The 27,415-nt window shown below is 41.7% G+C and overlaps 1 pseudogene; it reads left to right on the forward strand.

Moving 5' to 3' along the window:
* The window catches only part of LOC137240357 (angiotensin-converting enzyme-related protein-like), a 56,113-nt pseudogene extending 31,235 nt beyond the window's left edge, over positions 1 to 24,878 (forward strand).
* The last annotated feature ends 2,537 nt before the right edge of the window (positions 24,879 to 27,415 follow it).

Below are 27,415 nucleotides of genomic sequence, written 5' to 3' on the forward strand. Positions count from 1 at the left end.
GACAAATAAAGCCTAGCAATACTTAACAATAATAGACAATTTTCCCACCGGGCACTTTGTTTTGCACTTAAACGAGAGATCAATAAATTTTGGTATCACTTTTCTGCTTTTGCATCTGGATAGAAGCCACACGACCGCCTTTAGGCGACAGATTTTTTCCTTGGTTTTTTGAAACTGTAGCAACTCAGCTGGTTTGGTGACCGACATGATTGAATGTTTTGTTTTGAGTGGTAAGTGACAACGTTCAATTATTTTATACTAAAAAATAAAAAACACACACCTTAATGCCACTTAAATAATAATTTTTATTTTGTAACTTAAATTACAAAAACAATACAAATTGTTTCGACACTCGCGTGGTGCCTTCTTCAGTTGTTTGTGTCAACTAACCATTGTCTATCAGGTGACAAATAAAGCCTAGCAATACTTAACAATAAAAGACAATTTTCCCACCGGGCACTTTGTTTTGCACTTAAACGAGAGATCAATAAATTTTGGTATCACTTTTCTGCTTTTGCATCTGGATAGAAACCACACGTCCGCCTTTAGGCGACAGATTTTTTCCTTGGTTTTTTGAAACTGTAGCAACTAAGCTGGTTTGGTGACCGACATGATTAAATGTTTTGTTTTGAGTGGTAAGTAACAACGTTCAATTATTTTATACTAAAAAATAAAAAACACACACCTTAATGTCACTTAAATAATAATTTTTATTTTGTAACTTAAATTACAAAAACAATACAAATTGTTTCGACACTCGCGTGGTGCCTTCTTCAGTTGTTTGTGTCAACTAACCATTGTCTATCTGGTGACAAATAAAGCCTAGCAATACTTAACAATAATAGACAATTTTCCCACCGGGCACTTTGTTTTGCACTTAAACGAGAGATCAATAAATTTTGGTATCACTTTTCTGCTTTTGCATGTGGATAGAAACCACACGTCCGCCTTAGGCGACAGATTTTTTCCTTGGTTTTTTGAAACTGTAGCAACTCAGCTGGTTTGGTGACCGACATGATTGAATGTTTTGTTTTGAGTGGTAAGTGACAACGTTCAATTAATTTATACTAAAAAATAAAAAACACACACCTTAATGTCACTTAAATAACAATACAAATTGTTTCGACACTCGCGTGGTGCCTTCTTCAGTTGTTTGTGTCAACTAACCATTGTCTATCAGGTGACAAATAAAGCCTAGCAATACATAACAATAATAGACAATTTTCCCACCGGGCACTTTGTTTTGCACTTAAACGAGAGATCAATAAATTTTGGTATCACTTTTCTGCTTTTGCATCTGGATAGAAACCACACGTCCGCCTTTAGGCGACAGATTTTTTCCTTGGTTTTTTGAAACTGTAGCAACTCAGCTGGTTTGTTGACCGACATGATTGAATGTTTTGTTTTGAGTGGTAAGTGACAACGTTCAATTATTTTATACTAAAAAATAAAAAACACACACCTTAATTTCACTTAAATAATAATTTTTATTTTGTAACTTAAATTACAAAAACAATACAAATTGTTTCGACACTCGCGTGGTGCCTTCTTCAGTTGTTTGTGTCAACTAACCATTGTCTATCAGGTGACAAATAAAGCCTAGCAATACTTAACAATAATAGACAATTTTCCCACCGGGCACTTTGTTTTGCACTTAAACGAGAGATCAATAAATTTTGGTATCACTTTTCTGCTTTTGCATCTGGATAGAAACCACACGTCCGCCTTTAGGCGACAGATTTTTTCCTTGGTTTTTTGAAACTGTAGCAACTCAGTGGTTTCTATCCAGATGCAAAAGCAGAAAAGTGATACCAAAATTTATTGATCTCTCGTTTAAGTGCAAAACAAAGTGCCCGGTGGGAAAATTGTCTATTATTGTTAAGTATTGCTAGGCTTTATTTGTCACCTGATAGACAATGGTTAGTTGACACAAACAACTGAAGAAGGCACCACGCGAGTGTCGAAACAATTTGTATTGTTTTTGTAATTTAAGCTACAAAATAAAAATTATTGTTTAAGTGACATTAAGGTGTGTGTTTTTTATTTTTTAGTATAAAATAATTGAACGTTGTCACTTACCACTCAAAACAAAACATTCAATCATGTCGGTCACCAAACCAGCTGAGTTGCTACAGTTTCAAAAACCAAGGAAAAAATCTGTCGCCTAAAGGCGGACGTGTGGTTTCTATCCAGATGCAAAAGCAGAAAAGTGATACCAAAATTTATTGATCTCTCGTTTAAGTGCAAAACAAAGTGCCCGGTGGGAAAATTGTCTATTATTGTTAAGTATTGCTAGGCTTTATTTGTCACCTGATAGACAATGGTTAGTTGACACAAACAACTGAAGAAGGCACCACGCGAGTGTCGAAACAATTTGTATTGTTTTTGTAATTTAAGTTACAAAATAAAAATTATTATTTAAGTGACATTAAGGTGTGTGTTTTTTATGTTTTAGTATAAAAAAATTTTAACGTTGTCACTTACCACTCAAAACAAAACATTCAATCATGTCGGTCACCAAACCAGCTGAGTTGCTACAGTTTCAAAAAACCAAGGAAAAAATCTTTCGCCTAAAGGCGGACGTGTGGTTTCTATCCAGATGCAAAAGCAGAAAAGTGATACCAAAATTTATTGATCTCTCGTTTAAGTGCAAAACAAAGTGCCCGGTGGGAAAATTGTCTATTATTGTTAAGTATTGCTAGGCTTTATTTGTCACCTGATAGACAATGGTTAGTTGACACAAACAACTGAAGAAGGCACCACGCGAGTGTCGAAACAATTTGTATTGTTTTTGTAATTTAAGCTACAAAATAAAAATTATTATTTAAGTGACATTAAGGTGTGTGTTTTTTATTTTTTAGTATAAAACAATTGAACGTTGTCACTTACCACTCAAAACAAAACATTCAATCATGTCGGTCACCAAACCAGCTGAGTTGCTACAGTTTCAAAAAACCAAGGAAAAAATCTGTCGCCTAAAGGCGGACGTGTGGTTTCTATCCAGATGCAAAAGCAGAAAAGTGATACCAAAATTTATTGATCTCTCGTTTAAGTGCAAAACAAAGTGTCCGGTGGGAAAATTGTCTATTATTGTTAAGTATTGCTAGGCTTTATTTGTCACCTGATAGACAATGGTTAGTTGACACAAACAACTGAAGAAGGCACCACGCGAGTGTCGAAACAATTTGTATTGTTTTTGTAATTTAAGTTACAAAATAAAAATTATTATTTAAGTGACATTAAGGTGTGTGTTTTTTATGTTTTAGTATAAAATAATTGAACGTTGTCACTTACCACTCAAAACAAAACATTCAATCATGTCGGTCACCAAACCAGCTGAGTTGCTACAGTTTCAAAAAACCAAGGATTAAGATGTGTGTTTTTTATTTTTTAGTATAAAATAATTGAACGTTGTCACTTACCACTCAAAACAAAACATTCAATCATGTCGGTCACCAAACCAGCTGAGTTGCTACAGTTTCAAAAAACCAAGGAAAAAATTTGTCGCCTAAGGCGGACGTGTGGTTTCTATCCAGATGCAAAAGCAGAAAAGTGATACCAAAATTTATTGGTCTCTCGTTTAAGTGCAAAACAAAGTGCCCGGTGGGAAAATTGTCTATTATTGTTAAGTATTGCTAGGCTTTATTTGTCACCTGATAGACAATGGTTAGTTGACACAAACAACTGAAGAATGCACCACGCGAGTGTCGAAACAATTTGTATTGTTTTTGTAATTTAAGTTACAAAATAAAAATTATTATTTAAGTGACATTAAGGTGTGTGTTTTTTATTTTTTAGTATAAAATAAATAAGGTTTCCAGTTCTGTCGGATTTTGAAAAACGTAAATTTCTAAAGAGGTTTTCTGGTTGCCTTTTATGGATTAAATCGTGCAGGAACCACAAATTGCGATAATTCAGAAAGCTAACGAGACTGCAATTAATTAGCTGCAGCTTTTTCAGTGACTCACTGTCAATATTGCCGAAAACGATCGCCCCAAAAGGTATCAGTGGAACTATAAGAGTTCTCACCAATTTCAATTTCACATTAATTGGAAATAGATCTGCTGGATGCCACAACTTTCTTAGGACGTAGTATATTTTACTTAAAGTATAGTTTACATGGTCCTTGCATCCAAGGTATGAGTTCACTTAAATCCAAGGCTCGTAACCACAGACTCATAATTAATATCAAGGCCATGCAAGGAAAAAGTAGGCAATGTCGTAACCAGCTGCCGGGAATGAGCCAAACACATAGCCTTGGTCTTAGAAGCATTTATATTTAATTTATTTTCATTTGCCCATAAAGATATGTGCTGAAGGTCTTCATTCATTCAGCACACCAGATCATCAGATAGGCGAATCGGACGAGAAAGATATACTTGAGTGTCATCAGCATACAGATGTGTCGATACGCTCTTGTAAATATGGTTCATATCATTAATAAAAATAGAAAATAATATTGGACCGAGAATGGATCCCTGTGGCACCCCCGAATCAAGGCGTTTCGTCTCCGAGCAGCTAGTTCCAACCACTACTTTCTGTAAGCGACCTCTAAGATAACTTTCAAGCAATCTTACGGAACTATCAGAGAACCCGTAGTACTTACTTAATTTTAGTAAAAGAATAGAGTGATCCACTGTGTCGAAAGCTTTTGAAAAATCCAAAAGCGCCAGCACAGTTAATTAACCTCTGTCATAGGCAGCGCCGATATCTTCGATAATTTTGAGCATGGCGGTACTACAACTGTGGAAGGCTCTGTAACCAGACTGATATTCGCTCAGGAGCCTTTTTGTATTATAAATAAGGACTATTCTGTTAGTAGCTAGATTTGCAGTTATAAAATCGACAGTTTGGATTTTTATATTTCATATTTAACGTATACTTAAAAATAGGCCACCAACAAAAAACTGCTACCAGCTTTAACGAGCTACAACTACATATGAGTATGCCTTTTTCTCGACACTATTCCACCAGTCCGGAACTATCGAAAAGGCGATAATATCATACTAGAAGCAGCATGTAGAATTTCGCTCCGGTTCGGGGCCAACGAAATATTACCAAGAAAGAACTAGAAATCAGCTGTAAAATTTTACACTAGTTCGTACCTATCAAAAAAGTGCCTATAAATAACTAGTTCTAAAGTGAAAATTTGTATATAGTTGCGCGACAATTTCCACCGCCTAGGCCATCGCAATGTTAAATTCGCCAGTTGAAAGCATGTAACTATTCGTGGTTCAGAATGCGGTAGAAGTGCATTAGTTTTGAACTAGAGATCATTAAGCAACAATGCCTATCCTTTATTTGTTAGACATTTTATGAATTTCTGGTGGTATTTCAGCACCTCAGTAATCTCTGTTGCCAATATATGTAAATTTTAACACAAATTAAAAAACAGCGCGGAGCCCTCTAATTAAGCTTTTTGAAAGTTACTAAACTCAATTTCCAATGCAACATTCACGGAAATCTCCACCTTCAATTTTAATATGATTATTGAAAACCAAATTCCAGCGATATATATAAAATATGTTCCTACAAAAACTGAGGCTATAGGTCAATGTAATTTTTCGCAACTTTCAGAATTAAATTTATTGGCTCTTGTATGGTGATGATATAACTATTTACGTATTATTTTAAGCAAACATTTTGAAATTTGAAACCAAATCTTCAACTTTTCCCGATCTCAAACAATTAAAATTTTTTAAATTTATTTTTTTTTTAAATACAAAAAAATTTCAGTGCACATACAATTTTGCACATGTATTGTGATTTGTACTTCCATATAAAAAATATTGAGCAGCACTGGTTATCGCAATAATTTACTTAAAAATGGGGGAAATTGTGTAAAAAAATAAACATTTAATTGTGTAACTGTCACGGCCATAGATTTCTAGTCAAGGTCCATAATTTTACAGTCAAGTTCTCTTATTCACTGAGCTAACTCGTACATGTAAATATTGTGAGAAATATTCAATCCAATATTCGTGATTGGAAAAAGTGAACACAAATCGTTTCTCAAATTAATGAAAATATTTCTAGGAAATGTTATTCCTCATTTTAAGTGAATGCTTCTCCTGTGTGCAGGAGTCGTCATCAGTAAAGAGTTGTCTTCTTATCCGAGGCCATGTTTTCCTTTTCATTGGGGTGTGGTTTCATATGGCGGGTCCCAAGCCGGTGCTCAATCCGCTCAGCGCTGAAGAAAGTATTACTTGCAATTTTATATATGTAGCTTTATGACGGGGTGGCCTAGCTAGATTGCCAAATGGATGTTCTGTGGCTACATAGAAGATACTTGGTCACCAGCGACCGGAACTAGTGAGCGGTTTAAACCGCATGTAAAAGAATCACCATGGCCATTCCCTGGTGAGTGGCTATCCTTTCCCCATTTACGTGGAAACACACGGCTCCAGCTCCTTGTCTCAAATATTTTCATTAAAAGGACCAAAATAGATGAAGAGCGACATGTGAGCGAAACCCATACAAAAAGAGCTATTTTTGTTGCAAATGGACCAGAGTGGAAACCGTGAGCATGTCACACCCTTGTTGCAGTTTATAGATTAACTGAGTGTTGGTACGGCAGTGTCCTTCATAAATGCTTATTTGTTTTCTAAATATCATATTTATATCAAGAAGTAAGCAATTTGCTAACATACATACATACATTTGAATTTTACTTCACTAAAAAAAGCCTGTATAAAATTTACTGTTCAAATATTCTTGCTAAACAAGATAAATGCGAGTTTATTGCGCTCAATGTGATAAATGTAAGTGTTAAATTAATTTTCTATATGAATATACATAAATATGAAGCTATATTTTACATGTGATATGTCGATGTACATGCAAATATTTAAAATACAAATAAATACACTAGGATGGGCTCAAATACTAAATTTTCGGCGGTAATAGTTTAGTTGAGGTGTCGACTGCTAATACGCTACCAAAAATATCAGGAGAGGTATCAAAAGACGCGTATTAATCCCGAGAACAATAATCCAAAGGCGGAAAAGAACATTTTTTTCTCTGTCCAGGGATATTTGCAGTTGAAGTTGGCGATTTTCATGTGGTTGTTGTTGTGTTTGTACCCACAAAAAAAATTGTGCATCACCGTGGCGGTAGCCACGGTTATACCACACACCCGTACTTGGCATGGCGTAGCCCAGGGTTATTTTTTATCAGCGCGGCCGAAGGCCTCCAATGCAGAAAGGTGTTCTGCGCAAAAATACTATGGATCCCACCCCCGGTTTCGGAGGTACCCGCGGGTCTTTTTTCGGTTTTTCGTTAATATCTTTCGCACGAGTTAAAATTTTTATTTTCCGCCTTCGGATTATTAATACTGATGTTAAGACACGTCGTTTGACACCTCTCTCGATATTTTTGGTAGCGTATTAGCAGTCGACCCCTCAACTAGACTATTACCCTGCAAAAATCGTTGGATCATGTGGTCCACTGGAGTACTTACCATTATACTCCACTGTAATGCAGCAATGAACCAACTCATGTTTCTACACGAACATATTTTAAGCCGATCATTGCTCGTTTTTAACGATTGTAATCACTACACGATGTTTATTGGACTGTGGGTACTCCATGGATTACTCTGATGTAATGCGGAGCTGGAGTATATGGTCCAGTCCTAGGACATCGCAATGTTAATTGGACCATATTTTTTTTATGAATTGTGGTTAATTTTGGAGCACTCGGTTGGTCCATATCGACTACTCCATACATGCATGCATGGAGTACTCGCGATTTTTGCAGGGTACCCTTTCGGCATTTGGTTTCGGATAATGGAAAAGAGAGTTAAAAGGAATTTGGCAGCACCGAAGTGAACTGTCACTTTGCTTGGGGAAAGTAAACAAAAAATATTAATAAATTCATATTAACAATCATATATGTATGTAATACTCCTATATTGCTGCTACAGGCTGTAATACCTAGCGTAGTAGGTACACTCACAAACATCAGAGTGCCGATATTTTGCTTTTTAAATGTTTTTGTTTTCGTATTCAATACTTGAATGTACCTAAATTTAAATTTTTTCTTGTCACACTTATGCTGCTAAAATCACAGAAATTTTGATGACTATCTTGTTTTGATTTCGAATTCAAAACTCATTGCGAACATTTTCTATTAGCAATATAGGAGTATTACATACGTACATATACATATGTATGTGAACAATCCACGGAAAATGAATGATTGCAGGAAAAATTTCATAAGCAATTCTTTAAAGATAAAACATTTTTAAATTAGATTGCGTAATATTTACAGCCCAGGCAGCTGCTCAAATACGACCAAAAGCTCTCATATTATTGATACCTAAAATAAAAAAATAAATGTAAGGCGCGATAACCTCCGAAGAGATTTTAGGCCGAGCTTCTCTTTCAATTTGCGTCGTGCTCTTTTTTAATTTTTCCTACAAATTGGCAGGACGGAACCTACTTACTTTATGCCGATTCCGAAGGGTATCTGCAAGGCAGATGAGTTTTCACTGAGAGCTTTTCATGACAGAAATACACTCGGAGTGCTTTCCAAACACTGCCGAGCGACCCCACTTAGAAAAATGTTCTTCTAATTGAAAAACTTTGTTTCTAAAATTTTGATGTTGCTTTGTCCATGGCGTGAAACCAGGATCTTCGATGTGGTAGGCGGAGAACGCTACCAACAACCCCGGCGGCCTCCTAGGTCGCTAAATGAGCCGTTTATTTTGAAAGTGGCATAAGTCATTTCATGTCGTTTAGGTTCTGTGGTAATTTGTTTGTATCTCTCCTCGCCTCCAGTTTTTTAGAGTCCAATATCCAAAAGATGCAATTCTTATTATTAATTTTTTATAATTGTAGAACCATCTATATATGCATTCGTTCAAAAATAACAATGCATTTAAGACCATGAGTTGGAAATGACTTATGCCACTTTCAAAATAAACGGCTCAAATATTACCGACAGTTTAAGAACACTGAGTTTCTTTGCGACTGACCAGGTGTGATAGGGGCGTGCTCGTCCTGGATTCAACACTCGGTAAAAGCGTTTAGACGGTTAAGCGCCAATTAAGTAAGTAAGTAAAAGCAACAGAAAATTCCAAGCTGGCTGTCCTGCGCAATGGGTTTCAAACATTCCAAATGCCATGAATATTCATCTACTTTGCAGATACCGCTCGGAGTAGCCATAAAACATTTTAAGTCGATTTGTAGGAAAAATTAAAAGGGTGCGCGACGAGCTAGGCATAAATCTCCTCAAATATATATCACGACAAGTATTTGCTTTTTTACGGTCAGCTTTTAATAGACCTTGGTTTCTAACCATTTGCACGACCAAGATTCAGATATAATCGTAATCGAGTTGAATGCTCATAGCAGCGTATTGAATAAAGCAGAAAAACATAACCGCCAAACAAGTGTTTTAGTTATTTTTTGTAATTACACTGCAGGAATGCGGAAGGCACACAGAAAACGCCGAAGTACGTGTCTTGATTACGGTTAAGGAGTTAATTTTTTTACAGAGTAATTATTTTCACTAAACTAGGGAAGAGATTTGTTGCAAGTTCAACTTTTAGTCTGGAAGAATTTATTTATTTTATCTGCCGTGATGTGATGGTAGCGTGCTCTGCCTACTACACCGAAGATCCTGGTTCAAGCCCCGGTCAAAGTAACATTAAAAATTTAAAAACAAGTTCTTTCAATTAAAAACAATTTTTTTTAAGCGGGGTCGCCCACGGTAATGATTGGCAAGCACTTCGAGTGTATTTCTGCTTCTCAGTGAAAACTCATCTGCCCTGCCCCTGGAGTCGGCGTAAAACATGTAGGTCCCGTCCCGCAAAGTTGTTGGAAAAATTAAGAAGGAGCACGACGCAAATTGTAATAGAAGCTGGGCTTTATATCTCTTCGGAGGTTATCGCGCCTTGCATTAACTTGTTCTATATTGGAGCTGCAAAAATATATAGATGTTAGCACCTATTTTTTCTTTTATTTGATGTACTTAATTGAATGGGTGAAATTTGTTTTTGAGAAAACTCTTTATGAACAAACGCTAATGTCTATTTATGTGATCCGGGATCTGTAATATCAAATGTCATTTTATATTTGCAGCTACGCTTTGTGAGTTGATCAAGCACATTTGCATATGGAAACACTTATTTTATAAAATTGAATTTAAATTTTATTGACTTGAACGTTAACAAGAAGTATTCTCGCATGCTAGCGCTGTTGCGAATATTCGTATTGGCATTTGTATATGTCGAAATCTGCCTTCGCGTTAGCAAAAATTTGCAAAAAATGTTTAACCTAGTGTGGATGCGGATGCCGTTAAAAACCTAATGACAAAAACAATAATTCATGTTGGGATTTTTTTGGAATTATATTTTACGATCTTTCATTTCTGATGGTAATGATAATATTGTGTATGTGTGTTTCCAACGTTACGTACCTTCCATCCCTACATACCTTTTTAGGTATAAAAAGAAGAATGTCTGTCATTATGAACGCCATTCTCAGACATATATCGAAACTTTTTACAAATATTTTCCATAAGCATAGCTACTTATGGCTAAAGTTGTAGTTCAGACGTTCCGAAAGAGCACCTCATATTTCAGATGGCCTAGTAATTTCTTAGAATTTAGCGGAATGGTTCATGCTCTGAACTTTTGCCAAGCCACTGCCGACCCTGCTTCGTAAAACTTTTCCTGAAGTATTTGGATGTTGCTTTTTCAGAGACTTGAACCCAGGCCCTTCGCAATGTTTGGCGAGCATCCTACACCTATGCACTACGGCGCACTATGGAGTAAACTGGAAAAAGTTCTCTCAAAATTAAGGCTATAGTTATCAAACAAAACCGCTTGAAAGGCAAATTTTTAGGGATGTGAAAAAATCGAATATTGGAGAAATTGTCAAAAAAAAATATTGAAAGAAATTTTTGAAATAATGATCTGCACCAACTAAATGTTTATTTTTGTTAAAAACCAAACCTTTTATAGATTTTTAGATGCTGAACTTTAATATGTAAAAAACATACATATGTATATATGAATAGCCAAACAATCATTTTCGCGAAAAGTACCAACGAATTGAATGCCATCGTTTTAGATGCAATTTATATGAGCTAAAATGCCTTATATTTTTTGGTTAGTTTGTAACGAGTTAAATGTTAAATGACCCTATCAATCGCAAATATTTTGGCGACCTTTAAAGCGAAAATTTCTGTTGTAACCTATTACAAATTTCAGTTCTGCAACTCAAAATCAATAGAAGGATTGACTTTAAAGAAAAATTAATAAGGGTGAAAACGCTAAATGAATTGAAATTTTGACAAAGAATTGGCCTACCAAGCTTATTTTGTTTGATAACTCTAGCTCAAACCGTTAAAGAGAAATTTGATTTTAAGACAACTTTTTCCCATTTATCCCATAGCGCGGCAGCAGCTTGTGGTTATAAGTAATAAATAGATTATAACGAAGGTTGAAATACCTACCTAGGTACACATTTATTCAAATGGGTAAAGGTAATAAGTTTAGGTTGGTGGCAACCCCAAGAAAATATATTCTGTTGAAATCATATATGTAATACTTATATATCACTACTACTGAACTGTGCAGCCTGTCAAACATTACAGTACAGATATACAACGAGAGAAGGAGACAAAATCTCAAGGCTGTCGTTAAATTTTTGTAAAAAAGGGACACCAATATATGTGTATTTCAACCAACCGCCTTGCTTCTATCAATATTAATATACAATATTTCGTTCTCCAAATGAAAAAGTAAGCTTTTGTTTTCCATTAGTATTATACAAATTTTATTGTTTTAAGAACTCCGCAGAATAGAATTACCTATTTGTGCTGAGTGCGCAGATATACGTATGTAAATGAGCCCTTAGTGACCAAAAAGCGACAAAAAAAGCAAATAATGCCAACTGAAAACTACGAATGTATAATTATATTTTTATACATGTATATTTGAATTTTTTTCATTTCAAAAATATGAATCCTTCGCCTTGTTTTTTTTTACTATTTATGTAAATAATGTACTTTAATGGCTGCATCCCATATTTAAATAATAAATACATCAAGCCTTGTATTGTATTTGTTGGCCTTTTCATTGTTTAATCGACTAAACTGAAATTTTATAACAATTAGTATGCAGAAGTTGGGTAAAGGGGATAGTGACCCGTTTACCCCTTTAATACTTTTTTTACACACGCTACTACAATTCACTAACACTAACAAAGCCCGCGCATGCGCAGAACATACATTTGCACAGTTTCAGCAAATAATGATTGGCAGAAAATTTGCACATTAGGAAGATAGGAAGGTATTGATATAGAAGTATTATATATATGGTTGAGATACGACGTAGAATGCTTTTTCATAGCAATAATGTAACATCAAAAAGCATTTTATGCCGATAATACACGTTTTATACAGCGAATTTCTTTCCAATCGGAAACTAAAACCAACATGAAACGAATTTTTTACCAATCGATTATTCTAAATATCACTCATAGGACACTTCATATTTTTGTTACTAACACTTGAAATTTGTGTTTTGCGGGGCAGTGTGGACCCGGGGAAGTCGGGCGTGTGCGTTGCAAATAAAAGAGAATAAATACCGAATTAGTAAATCGTAACCACAAGTTTGTTTACAAAATATAATTTTATTGAAAATGTATAAAGGAATTAGCGACGAGCTACAATATGATTATGAAAGTGAAACACTCACAAACTTCCTGGTCGTCACGAAAGTTAATTACTTCACAATATAAATAGCAATTCCGATTTAATATGCAGTAGCGCAGAACGAAATTAATGGAAATACAAAATGCACTTGACACATTCAAATGTATCAAAGTGATTACTTGCAATCTTACTGCAAGTGCAAGTAGCTAAGATATAAGAAATTTACACTTGGCAATTCAAAGCGTACAATTACAATTTTATTAATTCAAGTGCGCACGGATGAGCGCAATTATGAGACGGAAAAGCTATATATATCAATTAAATCTACAATTCACTGCGCACTTGGAAAATTCACATTTATGAAAATTAACAATTTGCCAATATTAATTACAATGAAAATCGCACTTAGTAAAAAATGGAAAATGTGGGGCTAGCTGCTGGCTCGTGGACGCTCCAAAATAGAAAAAAAGGATCAACACCGCGAACAAGTCCGCGGCACCTGCCGATAGCTAACTTTCGTTAAGTTTTTCCCCTTCAAAGTTAGCTTTCGGCTGGTGTTAGCCGTTACCGGTAATAATAATAAATAAATAACTAATGTGCGTGTTAGGGTGGTCCGAAATATTTAGGCTGGTGGCCTAAACATGCCGGCTCCCTTGCGGCGAGCAACTTGAAACTCGGTGAGTACGCCAGCAACCTTCCCAAGGCGGGATAAACTAAATAAGTTTAAAAAATATGATATGTGTGTATAGTTGGATCGTAAGTACGATCTCCGTGCTCGCAGTAGTGCAGCCTCGCTGAACTGTGGATGAAAAGAAAAGCGTTAGTATTCAAGTACGTGGGGTTGCTTGGTTTAAATTGCACCTTGTGGTATAATTAAATTTTTTTATAGTGGGTGGGCTCCAGACACGACGAGGCCGAAAATTGTGGCTTGGGTGAGGAGCCCGCCGACAGTCGACGCGGGTGTGCCACCGACCATAATACTGGCGTAGACGTCGGCGCCCAAAGTGAGCAACACTGGCGACGATCGGTAAAACATCGGATCGGCCAGCTTCATGAACTGGAACGGACCGCTACCGACGGGTCCAGATTTGCCGTGGGGTTTAACTTGGCATAGTTTGCTATTACGGTGGCTTGGGTCGTGATCTTTCCCGCTACCCCATACTTCCCTCGAAGAACGACGGTGCACCTCGAAAGACGTGCGGTATTGTTACGCTCCAGGTGTAGATCCTTGCACAAATTGGCATCGATAATGCTGGTGGGAGCGCAGGCATCTAACAGGGCGCGGACCAGGTGTAAACGGCCTCTTGCTCGAGTTATAGTCGGTGCCGCTAAACTGTCCCGGAGTCGACCACTTCTGAAGCCGGCTGGGGTTGTTGTTTGGCGCGCAAGGGTGGTTGTGGTACCCTCCTTGCATGGTTGATACGAGGCCGCTCTGCCAGTGGAGCGTCGGGTCGAGCGGAACGGACGCGACTCCGCGCCGCCCCGGCGCCTACTGGCATTGCGGTGCGATGGGCGGAAAGGACGGATCTCCGCGCCATCCCCGTGTTCTATGTGTCTCTGATTGCTTTTCTGATTCTCATGCTGAAGCAGTGGTCGGAAGGATCGTGCTTCTCCACTGGTCGTTGGGGCGATGGCTAAGGCTGCGGCACTTTGGGCGATATCCTCCATCTCTTCCTCCTCATCTGCTACTTGTTGTGCCCATGATCGGGTGTCCTCCGTTATATGAATAGAGAGCACTTCGTCGGCGCTTGCTTCCTCGTCGTGGTAGGTAGGGCGTGGCTGCGGTTGCTCATACTCTATATGCAGCGTAGTGTGGTGTGGCTCCCGGCATCGGTGGCAACGGTCGCGGCTGGGGCATATTTCCAGCCGATGGAACGGCGATAAACAATTGGGGCAGTGCCGGTGTATGAGGACGGCCCGGAGACGTTCTTCAGCCGACATACCCCTGTACAGCGGGCATAGTCGTATGCCGTGACTTTTATGGCACAACCGGCAGGAGACGGTGAAGGAGTCAACGCGTTGCTCCGTCTTGTTGCGTTTGACCGAGAAACCCGTCATTCTGGAACGGGAACTTGTTATTATTTGTTTTGCATTTTAAGAGAGTTGGGTGGCGCATGGGCGGAGAGTCGAAGCTTAATTGGTCGAGCTTGTGGTTGGCGTACTCGGGTTAAGGGTTTATTTGGGGTGAATAATCTGGTTAAGTTATTCTGCCGATGTAGTGACGTGTAGTGGTTGAACCCACTGTTAGGGTTTAGTCACTCTGAGTGTGGATTTTGTTGCGAACGGTTGTGTTTTGTAGTCGCGGACAGTCGTTGTAATAAATTCAGTGTGTACCTAAAGAGTGTGCTTTGTAGCAAAATAAAGGGGCGAAAAAACCCTTGTTTGTGTAAATATTGAAAGTGTTGGACATTTGGAGCCCCAAGTTAGCGGTCAGTTGAGGGTCAATCTCCGGCGGAGCCCTAATTTTTGTGCGCGTGTTTTGGTTGCTACCAATTTTCGCCCTAACCTCAAAGTGCTTGCACGTGGAGGTATACTTGTGTGTGTGCGCGCATTCAATCGGCTGTGAGTGAGTACCCAGGTGAAAACTTGTGTGTGACTACACACTGTTCCGCTTGGGACCAGTGTTGGACTACTTGCGCAGTGAGCGATTGTGGACTGCCTGTGTAGGGGGGCATAAACCCATACTTGTATCAGTGGCAGTATCAGCTGTAGTGTTATAGTCTGCCCGTTCAGCTCGGCGTAGCTTTCGTTCCGGTCGACTCGTCCCCGATACGGGGAACAGTGTTCCGTCCGTCGGGGCGGTGGTAGTGATCACGTCAGCACTTTGCTGACAAACAGCGCACGAGCTACGTCACCGCGCTATTGCTATAGCTGACGGGTTGGGCTGCTAATGCTGCTGACCACTGGTTCTGAGTGGTTATAGCCCTCTAATTTAGGACAGCTTGCATTCGCCCAGTGGGCATCGGTTTTCTCCTGGTGATTACTTCCACATCCGTGTCGTGTAAGTGTGACCAAGTTTGTCTCTGGCGACAGGCGCTTTGGGGAAATGAGGGGCAGTGCAAGGGGCGGTGCAAAGAAGCGCCCGGGGCCGCGTTCCGTCGGAGGTCGTTCTTCTGCGGCCGCTGATGGGTCGGCCTCGGGGGAGAAAAAAGGGGTGAGTTCGCGGCAGTTTCTGAAAACGAACACCGGGAAGGCTACCGCTGTGCAAATCGGTCGCAAAGCGGGAAAGGAGGCGGGTAAGTCGGGGATACCGGTGGCGTCGGGGAGGGCGACCACCTCAAAAATCGCTGAACGGGGGGGCAAGGGCGGGCCGAGTAAGTCCGCGAAGTCAGAGGATGAGGAGAGTATTCTCCCGAAATCCGACGGTGACGCGGAATTACCCAGTCTGCCGGAATCCGGGGTATGTCCCTTAAGCTGGGACAAATCGGATGTAGTGGGGGGTGCCGGATTCGTTGCTGAGTTCGTGGTGACTACTGTCGCTGGCTCCTCAACCGAAGGTGGAGCAGCCGATGGCGTGCCAGAGACTGCTGCTGACGTTGAGGATGAAATCGACGGTAGTAAAACTGCAGGCAAGGACGCAAACGTGCCGGTGAAGTCTTCAGGGGGGGAGGTAATTGGGAGGAAAACTGTGGAGACTTCGGGGGAGAAGGGCGCTTGCGCTGTTGACAGCTGTGGTCCACCCGCTGGTACCGAGCCTTCCGGCGGTCAGTCCGCTGGAGGTAAGACTGCGGGCGGGGGATCCCCTGCAGCTGGCGGGAGCGCTAGTGCTTCGAGGGCTACCTCTGGAGTGGACGGCTCCTGGGTTGTCGCCCTAAAGAGGGGGGGGGGGGGGGGGGGGTTAGTTATTCGCCTACCCTCCAAGGAGGAGCGGGATAAAGTCCTCGCTAATAAGAAGTTTTCCGAGGTGGGGTTAGAAGTGTGCGAAAACCGGAAGCAAGGCACTAGGGTGGTAATTCGGGGGGTTTACGCGCAGATCTCCCCTGATGAATTCATGGAGGAGGTCTTTCGTCTGAACCTCACGAAGGTTGACCCTGAGTGTCAGAAGTCAGAGGTTAGGCTGATCAGTCGACCTTGGAAGGCAGACGTCGAGGGAGCAACGGTGACCGTCACCCTGGGGGGACCGGACAAGTTAATGTCCCCCCTCTTGGATGCGGGCCGTTGCTACGTCAAATGGTTTTCCTTCCCGGTTCGGCCGGAGAGCCAAACCTACAGCTGCTTCCGTTGCCTGAGTTTTGACCACCAGGTGAGGGACTGTGGGTTGAGGGCTGCCGTCTGTCGGAGGTGCGGACAGGAAGGGCATATGGAGGCAAAGTGCCCTAATGGGGTGCATTGCTGAAATTGCGCATTTAGGGGCAGACCCGCCGCACATCTTATGATGTCGGCGGAATGCCCGACATATGCTGCCGTTGTTGCCCGTGCACTCGCCAGACATTGATGGGTTTAGTTCTTCAACTCAATTGTCAGGGAGCGTACTCCGTTGTGTGTGAATTGGGGGCGCGTATGGCTGAGGAGAGTTGCAGTATTGCCCTGCTCCAGGAACCCTACACTACCAATGGTGTGGTGAGAGGGCTTCCTGGAGGGTTTAGGTCCTTTTGCGACCTTCGGGGCAATGCTGCAGTTGTGGTGAATGAGCCTAGCTATGAATGCTTGTTGTTGAATGCGTCTGATTGGGGAGTGTGTGTGAGCATTGAGGGCTCTTTTGGTAGAGCCATCTTTGCAAGCATATACTGCAAGTTTGGGGAACCCATGGAACCATACATCCAGTACCTCGATACGGTGCTACTACTTGCGAGTAGCACACCAGTTATCATTGGTATGGATGCCAATGCCGTATCCCCTATATGGCATAGCAAAATATCCAGGACTTCTCCTGGATATGCTAGTCATGGACGGGCGAGGCCTTGGGCGAGTGGGTACTCACCTCTCACGTTCATGTTGTGAACGAACCGAGTGGGTGGTACACATTCGATGGGCCCATGGGCAGGAGTGACATTGATGTTACTCTCATGAATGAGCCAGCAGCGAGAGCGTTCAGTTGCGGATGGAGAGTAAGGGGGGGTGAGGGGATAAGCGACCATAATCTCATTGAGATTGTGGGTACTCCCCGTACCACCCCGGATATGCTTGGTACGCCTTCCGTAATGGGGTGGCGTACTGCCGGGGCAAATTGGACTCTGTACGGGTTATACGTCGAGCAGGAGGTGACTGCTACACCCCTCGATGTATTTGCAGAGCTCCCAGTAGATCAGCAGATTGCCCTCTTGAACGCCTGTATCTGGCGGGTCAATGACAGCATGTTTGAAAGGTGGAAGAAGGAGCGTTTTCGCTGTGTCAGATTGTGGACGCGTGAACTGACCCAGAAGAAGAGATCTGTCAGGCGCCTGAGAAGTCAGTTTCAACGCGCCCGGCATATCGATTCCAATGGTCTGTCCCGGCTTAGAAGTCAATTAAGTGTGGAAACGCGTGAATACAAGAGAATGATTGTAGAGGTTAAAGAAGAACGATGGCGCAACTTCGTGTCAGAAAACTCGAACGACCCCTGGGGACGGGTCTATAAGATCTGTAGGGGTCGCCGCCAGACCGAAGTTAATTCCCTCCGTGTAGGCGAGAGAACAATATTAACATGGAGGGAATGTTCAGAGCTGCTTATTGAAGGGTTCTTTCCTAGGGCGGATGTTCAGGTAGCTCCCCTTTCACAGGATGTGCCTGTACCTCCACTAGAAGTTGAAGAGTTGGATTATGCATTTGGCCTGGTTAGGTCTAAACGGTCTCCGGGTTTGGATGGAATAAACGGAGAAATGTGCAAGCGTTTGTGGAAGTTTATTCCGGAATACTTGGAAGCCGTTTATGATAAATGCATATGGGAGGGTTACTTCCCACGTGAGTGGAAAGCTGCTAGGGTTGTCGTTCTCTTGAAGTCGCCTGACAAAATAAGATCTGATCCTCGGTCTTACCGAGGTATCAGCCTTCTTCCAGTGCTTGGTAAAGTGCTGGAGAGGGTTATGGTTGAGCGGCTTCAGGAGCTAGTTGGGGGTAACCAGTCGGATAGACCATTTGGATTCAGGAAAGGACGCAGCATTGAAGACGCCTGGATGCATGCCCAAGACTGTGTTGAGAGAAGCTCAAATAAATATATCTTAGGCATATTTATTGACTTCAAGGGGGCGTTTGACTACCTGCGCTGGGATAGGGTCATCGAGCGGTTAGTGGAGCTCGGCTGCCCAGAAATTGCTTTGTGGCAGAGCTATTTCTCGGACAGACGAGCTACTATCATTGGTGCCTGTGAAAGTGTGGAAAGGGAGGTGGCTCGAGGTTGTCCGCAGGGATCCATCTGTGGTCCATATATATGGAACATGATGATGGACTCCCTGTTAAGGCAACTCGAGCATCTTTGCAAACTCTGCGCCTATGCGGATGACCTCCTCCTATTAGTGGAGGGGGATTCTCGCGCCAGCATTGAGCGTACCAGTGAGTCTCTATGTCAAATAGTGGCTGGCTGGGGCGCCCATGTTGGCGTAGATATTTCGGTGGACAAAACTGTGATGATGCTGCTGAAAGGCAGATTGTCACAGAATCGCCCACCGGTTGTCCGCATCGGCGGGGCCAGCATCAGATATGCGACGAAAGTCAAATACCTGGGGCTGACAATGGGTGAGCGAATGAACTTCCTACCACACTTGGATGCTGTCAGGGACAGGATGCAGAATGTTTCGGGGCAGTTACGACTTATCATTCGGAGTGACTGGGGCCTGAGTCGCCGTGCCGTTCGCACAATATATCGTGGCCTATTCGTAGCATGTGCTACTTTTGGTGCCGCCATATGGTACCGAACGGTCATGACTGCTCATGGTCAGAGACGCGTGCTGAGCATACAGAGGTGCATGATGCTCCCATGCTTGCCCTTGTGCCGTACCGTTTCCACGGATGCGATGCAGGTGCTTCTTGGTGCACCCCCTCTCGACCTGGTGGTTATACAGCTCGCTGTTTCCTTCAGGCTGAGAAGGTGGGCAAGTTTGCCGCTGTTGGAGGATGAATGGGCCGCCGACGATAATGTGGAGAGTGGATGGTTGGAAAATAGGCGTCGATTAGAAGGGGTGGTTAGAGGGAAGTGGCAGGAGCGCTGGGACAATAGTCCCAACGGCAGGGTAACGTACGGGTACATCCGGGACGTTTCATTTGTGGCGGAAAATCCAGACTTCAGATTTAATCTGAGCCTGGGTTTTCTGCTTACTGGTCTTATGCATTCTTGCATAAGAGGAGCTTGAGCGAAACGGAGGGGTGTGTATGTGGGGCTGCATGTGTTGTGCGAGTGCCCGGAGTACTCGGACATAAGGGATTTGGGTAGTTGTGGGGTTAATGTTGAAGAAGGTAGAGTTGATGTTAGTGGAGCGCTCTCCACTAGTCGGACTATTGATTTGCTCAATAGGTATGCTTTTGAGGTGTTTAGCGGGAGGAGACGTGGTGGTGACCGTGGTGGTTAATTTGTGTGTGTGTTCGTGGATGTGGGGGGGTTCTAACCCCACCTCACCCCTAGGCGACCGGTCCGGAGTAGGTGGATACTCAACCGGAAGTGGCTTCGGCTGCGAAAGTCAGACCAAGACTTTAAAGTGGTACCACGGGGAACAGATAGCCCGCGGAGCCTGCTCCGTTTCTGTTCGGTTGCGGATGGCCCCTTTGGGAGCATCGTGGTGGCTGTGGTTAATATCCGAATGCGGTAAGAGTTGGTGAGCTCGAATGTGGAGTTGCATTGCAACCGGGTGCCATGACCGATAGAATGGAAGAGGTGTTAGATAAGCCTCCAACCCCACCAAGGTGATGATGTGTCCACTCACATCATCGATTGGTACCAAGGTAAGCGAGCCTTGGGGGCTGGTCAGACCCGCTTTGACCTGTGTACTTGGTACATGCGTGAGGTTAGGTCTTCGAAGACAGGCACTCACGTAAAACGTACACTCGCTGTTAGGGTTTAGTAAACTTTGATTGATATACGCCTAAAATGACCTTTCGTTTTGAAAATAGTTTCATCAGAAGGAAAATGCTGATACTGAAAGCCACCAATAGTAAGATTAAGAATTATTAAATATAGACTTAGCGCAAACTATATTTTTTGGTGTTTGCCTAAGGCAGGCAATACGCGACAATATAGGGTATATCACGGTAAACCCGTGTGTTGTCACGGCTCCTTGTAATTGCCCTACAAAAATTTGGTCACAAAACTTACCCACGCCCATGCAAATGTGACTATGAATATAACCTATTAATGACTGTAAAATGACTAGTCAAATGACGTCGTGCAGATAAATGTGCGACAGATGTAAAGAGGCCTTTATTCGCTGTCTGGGAACACTCTTTGTGTTGATTTGAGCCATGTTGTGTGAGAATCACAAATTGTGGTGTGTTTGTTGATTTCAACACATCCTGGCGGAAATAGACTACACTATCGAGTGTGGTAATTTGTAGAGCTGTCAGCTGCTCACTCTTCCAATCGTTGGAATGAGACAGCTGTGCGGTGCTGCCCATTGCAGTGTAATGATACATAATGGTCATGTCATGAAATTATTTAGGGAAAACTCGCGTCTGAGTCCTGACGCGACATAAAATTTATAGCCTTTTCTAAAGTTTAATTTCTCCCTTGTTTGTGGTATCGAAAGCATATATGACACTCCTTTATTCTTGCTTGGATTTCAAGCTAAAGGGACTGACGAAACTTTATCGGAACTTCAATACGCAGAGACAATTTCTATCATAAAAGCGAGACCACTATTGAGTGTGACACGTTTTGTTTATGTTTTACATTTTAATTTTGCCCTACCCTTTTTAACAGGGAAAACAATGCAAATAAAACGCGAAAATTATTTCGGTCTCGAGTGGTTCATCTCCCCCCTTTTTTTTTACAAGAAAGTTGATTTTGATTGTGGTTTTATGCACCACATTGTCAAAATAAAACAAAATTTTCATTCGTCGAAAAAAGGGTAAAGTTGTTCGGGCACTAACACTCGAGTTTGTTGGATCCCGCGGATCTGACTTGTGATCCCATGGGGTCGCGCGCAATGTGTTTACGGCGTAAGAAAAGACAAAGGCAAATGTCATCGAGTGGCACTCTTGTTTCGTTCATTCAAAATGTCATTCATTCATGGAAATGAGTATAGAGACATTTTGAATGAATTTTCATAATGAAGAAAACTTGTGCTGGGTAAGTATACTAGTATCGTTCCTTTTTTGATAATTTTATAAATATTAGGGGGACTCATGTAACCGTATAAATGCCTTATAAAGTGTGTAAACGTATAAATTTATCTAGTACGTAAACGAACTGTCAAATTTTGTATGAAAAATCATTTACACAATAGGGGGACTCATGTAACCGTATAAATGCCTTATAAAGTGTGTAAACGTATAAATTTATCTAGTTTACACACGAGCTGTCAAATTTTGTATGAAAAATCATTTACACAATTTGTATAAATTTACGCGCATATTTCATTGTGTAAACGCGGTAAACTCAAAGGAATGCAACCTTGCAGACATTACAGACGGCATTTTCATCAAAAATCTCCAACATCAGCAAGTAAAGGCGTTTTAGTTTTGATTTTTCACTTAATCTTGGTATTTTTTAATTTGTATAACAATCAAAAAATTTTTTTTGGAAATAATACAGCTGAAAAACAATCAAATTTATCAAGAGTATTACTAGGTGCGTTCATATAACCGTGTGTGTAAATGGATATAATTTTACACCTTATAAGTTTATATGCTATCATGAGTCCCCCTAATTTGTATAAATTTACGCGCACATTTCATTGTGTAAACACGGTAAACTCAAAGGAATTCAACCTTGCAGACATTACAGCAGGCATTTTCATCAGAAATCTCCAACATTAGCAAGTCGTTTACAAGAATATCTTAGCAAAGGCATTTTAGTTTTGATTTTTCACTTAATCTTGGTATTTTTTAATTTGTATAACAATCTAACAATTTTTGTTTGGCAATAATACATCTGATAAACAATCAAGTTTATCAAGAGTATTACTAGGTGCGTTCATATAACAGCGTGTGTAAATGGATATAATTTTACACCTTATAAGTTTATATGCTTTCATGAGTCCCCCTATTCTAATTTCTTCTTCTTTTGTTTCGTTTTAGCCTTCTAGAACCACTTGGCCTCCGGTATTGACCTTCTCCAGGGTATGGTATAATCAAATACCGCGTTTCCCACGCTAGGGGCGGAATGGCGATGGTGCCCTTATAAAAGGAGTATACCTATGCATTGTAGAGCTTCCCAAATGCAATCGAACATACATATATTGCAGCGGGCTTGCGATAGGTTTGCGGGTATAGGTACCCAATCAGCGCAAAATGCCGCACAACATTCATCACATTCCTCGTTCCCAATTTCATTGAACGCATTATAAATTTATAGGGTATTCGACCTTTAGAGGTTTTGGGATCAGTTAAGACAGAGGTGATCGATGAAAGATCCAGCAATTTCTTAGATTGCGTAAAATGGGCTCGTAATTATTGGGAAGATACAAATTCCGTTCTAAAACTAAGAAGATTATCCACTGAAACATTTTCAGGTAACTCAGGTATGAGCAGAATGGTAAGGCTAACAATTCACCTACCGCCATGGATATAGACTGCTCTGAGGCGAGCACTTCGGTTGCCGCTTCCAATTTAAATATGGATTCTAGTCATCATGAATACTCTTACTATAGTAGTATAAGTAGAAAGCGTCATCGTAGTTATAAAAAATACGCGTATCCGAATCACGTATCGGTGATGGTCCATATTTTATTGGTAATCGTATACGTAAAATAGCAGAATGTGAAAAACCGCAGTTCATTCAATTCAAAGAGTTATCAGAATTTCTTCCCAATCAACATTTGTATGTTCCTTGAATATACATATTTAATTGAATTAATCGAATTTCATATCAGTCGCGTCCGCACAGCAGTGTACTGCGCTACCCTCCTACGGAGAAGCAATCATTAAAACTTCGAGCCATGAAAAGCCAGACTATTTTTAGATTGCAAAATGTATTTGTGCTAATTCTGTTGCTTCATTAACTCTGTAAACTCAGAGGCACAAGCATTTTTTACACGCGAAAACGAATTACTACGTCAACGTCGGCGCAATGAGTTCCTCACTTCTTATATATTAATACGAATGTGACTGAGGAAAATCGGAAGACTATGATGGCGGTGGCCACGGAAAATGCCGCTGTTAACAAGGAGGTGGCAAAAAAGTTGTAGCTTTAGATATGTAGAATCCAAAGGTGAAGGTATGAAGCGACAAGCCATCATACTTGGAGATTTGGGTATAGATGCCCTGCCAGGAAATGAAGGCTATTAGTTCAATGCAATCAAATGATGCCACTGCCATTATTTGCCCATACAAAAAGGATATAACTTGTGCGTTGCAGTTGGAACCACATGCACAGGAGTGCCTTTCAAACAGCCGCGATCCAAGGGAATTAAGACATTATTGGCGTGAGTGGCATGATAAAGCTGGTACCCCAATGCGCGAAAATTTCAAAACTTATGTTGAGCTGACTCGCGAGGCAGCGCGTTTGAATGGCTACTCATCTTATGCTGATTATTGGTTACACTTCTATGAAGATCTCGATTTTGAAGCAAATTTGGACAAAGTTTATAAAGCCATATTACCCTTCTATCGTGAATTGCATGGTTATGTTCGTTATCATTTACGTTCTCACTACGGCGATGACATCGTGGCAGAAAACGGCAACATACCCATTTATCTGTTGGGGAATATGCAGGGTCAATCATGGGAAATGCTCTGTCCTATTCACACCATACCCCGAAAAGCCCTTTGTTGAAGTGGGTGGCGAAATGCAGATACAGAATTATACCGTCAAAAAAAAAATGTTTGAATTAGGTGACCAATTTTTTCAATCGCTCGGTATGCATCCGCTACCTGAAAGCTTTTGGGATTTAAGTCTTCTGACACGTTCAAATGATCGCGAAGTAATATGTCATGCATCTGCGTGGGATTTGTATCAAAATAGCGATGTACGCATCAAAATGTGTACAGAAGTTAATAGTCATTACTTGTATGTTGTACATCATGAGCTTAGCCATATCCAATACTATTTGCAATATGAGAATCAACCGACTGTGCATCGTGGCAGCAACCGAAGCTACTTGAAAGGGGTTAGAAGATCAAATAACGATGTTTCTCTACATTTGTAAGTGTTATTCATAACCGAATACTTACTGTTTAAATTATAATAAATTCACACAACCACACAGTATTAGTTAAACTGCGAGAATCATAATAAGCTACTTTTTTTTGGTTTTTCATTTATATGAGAAATGAATTCTTTGTTGCGCTTATTATCATTATTATTTCTAAAAAACCAAGAGCCCTTGAAATGCCTATTTAAAGCGATTGCATGCATTCTCGAGCTAAAGAACAAAAACTTAATGAAAAGCCAACTAATAAAGGTAAACATTTATTTAGAAATTTAAAGAACAAAATGCTAATTTTTAAACTAAAACATTATGCTGATTGGGTTTTTTTTTTTTAACCAGGTTACAAAGGGTGATTTAGCTAAAAATTGTGCTACTACACCAGTATGCACTGAGGAGGGCGAGAAAATTGCTTTAAGTCGTCGTGTGGAGAAGCATTGGCATTTACTTGGATGGGGTCAAATCTTTGGTGGTCAAACTATACAGCCTGTATTGGAACGCAACCCGTTGATTGGAATTAATTTATGATGGTAAGTAGGCAGTAACGATAGCTAAATCACCTTAATTTCAAATCCGTTAATTTAAAGGCGAAACCAAGTTGACCCGAGGAACTGCTTCCAATGCTACTACAGCCAAAAACCAGAACCTGCGCATCACATAACGGAGGATGGCAGAACCTGCGCCCAACAAAACGGACGCAAACAGATTTAAAAGGTAAGATGTTAACTATATTACCTTACGGTAATAAAATATTAGATGTTTTAAGACAAAATCGTCGCTTAAGCGGCAATTTCATTCACCAGCTATGCTGAATTACAAAGAGCCGTGGTATTCTGTGGCAGATAGTGGATCTGCGGTAGGGTTCTGTTGGCCTCGTTCGGGGTGAACGAGAGCGGGTTTAAGTGGTTTGTTGACTTCGTTCGGGATGAACGAGAGCTGGGTTAAGCTGGTTTTTTTGGCCTCGTTCGGGGTGAACGAGAGCTGGGTTATACGGGTTGTTGGCCTCGTTCGGGGTGAACGAGAGCTGGGTTATACGGGTTGTTGGCCTCCTTCAGGGTGAACGAGAGCTGGGTTATACGGGTTGTTGGCCTCGTTCGGGGTGAACGAGAGCTAGGTTACACGGGTTGTTTTGGCCTCGTTCGGGGTGAACGAGAGCTGGGTTACGCGGTTTGTTATAACGAGTGGGAGTTACAAGTCACCCTCACCCTCACTGGAGGGTGGTAGTAGGACCAATTTCGTGATTGGTCTGGTGGTTTGTCCCCTTACCGTATACAGTTCGACGACTCGAACTCGGTTATCGGGGCCATAATGAAGGGTGGCTATCCGACCTATTCTCCATTCGTTGGGGGGGGGGGGGGGGGGGGGGGGGGGGGGGGGCAGATTATCCTCCTTAATGACGACTAGGTCTCCCTGTTTGAGGTTTGATTGTGGATGCTTCCACTTAACGCGCTTCTGCAATTCGGTGAGATATTCCGTTTTCCACCGTTTGCAGAAGGTTTGATGCAGCGCCTTAAGTTTTTCCCATCTATTGACGAGTGAAGCGCGATTCTCGCTGACGTCAATCTCGGGTGGCGCTAGTAGGTGGCCCCCGACTAGGAAGTGCCCGGGGGTAAGTGGCTCCAGGTTAGACGGGTCCTTTGAAAATGGGCTTAGGGGTCGGTAGTTGAGACAGGATTCAATCCTACACAGGAGGGTGCTAAACTCCTCGAGAGTAAATTTATGATCCGATGCGATCTTTTTGAAATGAGTTTTGAAACTCTTGACTCCCGCTTCCACAGCCCGACCATATGAGGAGCAGCTGCTGGTATGAAATGCCATGTCAGGGTTTGGTGGGCGTATTTAGAGAGGGTTTGGTCGCGCGCATCAACGAGGAATGCCTTGAACTCTGAGCGAAGAGCCCTCGACGCACCGACAAAGTTCGTTCCGTTGTCGGAGTAGAGGTTTTTCGGGCATCCTCGTCTGGCGACAAACCGACTAAACGCTGCTAGAAACGTGGCGGTGCTGAGGTCGCTAGTCGCCTCTAGGTGGATCGCCTTGGTCGCAAAGCAGACGAATAGGCAGACTTAACCCTTAGACATGCGGCATCCACGTCCGCTGTAAGACTTGATGTCAAACGGTCCTCCGAAATCCACCCCGGTGTTGGTAAATGCCCTGCTAAAGGTGGTACGTTCCGCAGGGAGGGTTCCCATGAGTTGCGTCGGGGAACGTTTGCGGAATAGCGTACAGGCCTTGCAGTTGTGTATGATGGATCGGATCATGTTTTTGACCCGAGGTATCCAGTATTGCGTGCATAGGAGCCGCAGCATCAGTTGGTTTCCGCCATGTACGGAAATGGTGTGGACAAACTGGACTAGGAGACGGGTGAGTCGGCAGGCGTAAGGGAGGATTATCGGGTGACGCTCGTTGACGGGAACGTCCCTGGATGCGTTGAGACGACCCCCCACCCGAAGGACACTATCTTCGTCGATAAAGTGGTCTAGGGAGAGGATCTCGCTTTTGGCCGCGATGGGTTTCCTAGCTCTCAGAGAGCTTATTTC

Source organism: Eurosta solidaginis, chromosome 1, assembly GCF_040869045.1.
Source record: "Eurosta solidaginis isolate ZX-2024a chromosome 1, ASM4086904v1, whole genome shotgun sequence".
Classification (NCBI taxonomy): domain Eukaryota; kingdom Metazoa; phylum Arthropoda; class Insecta; order Diptera; family Tephritidae; genus Eurosta; species Eurosta solidaginis.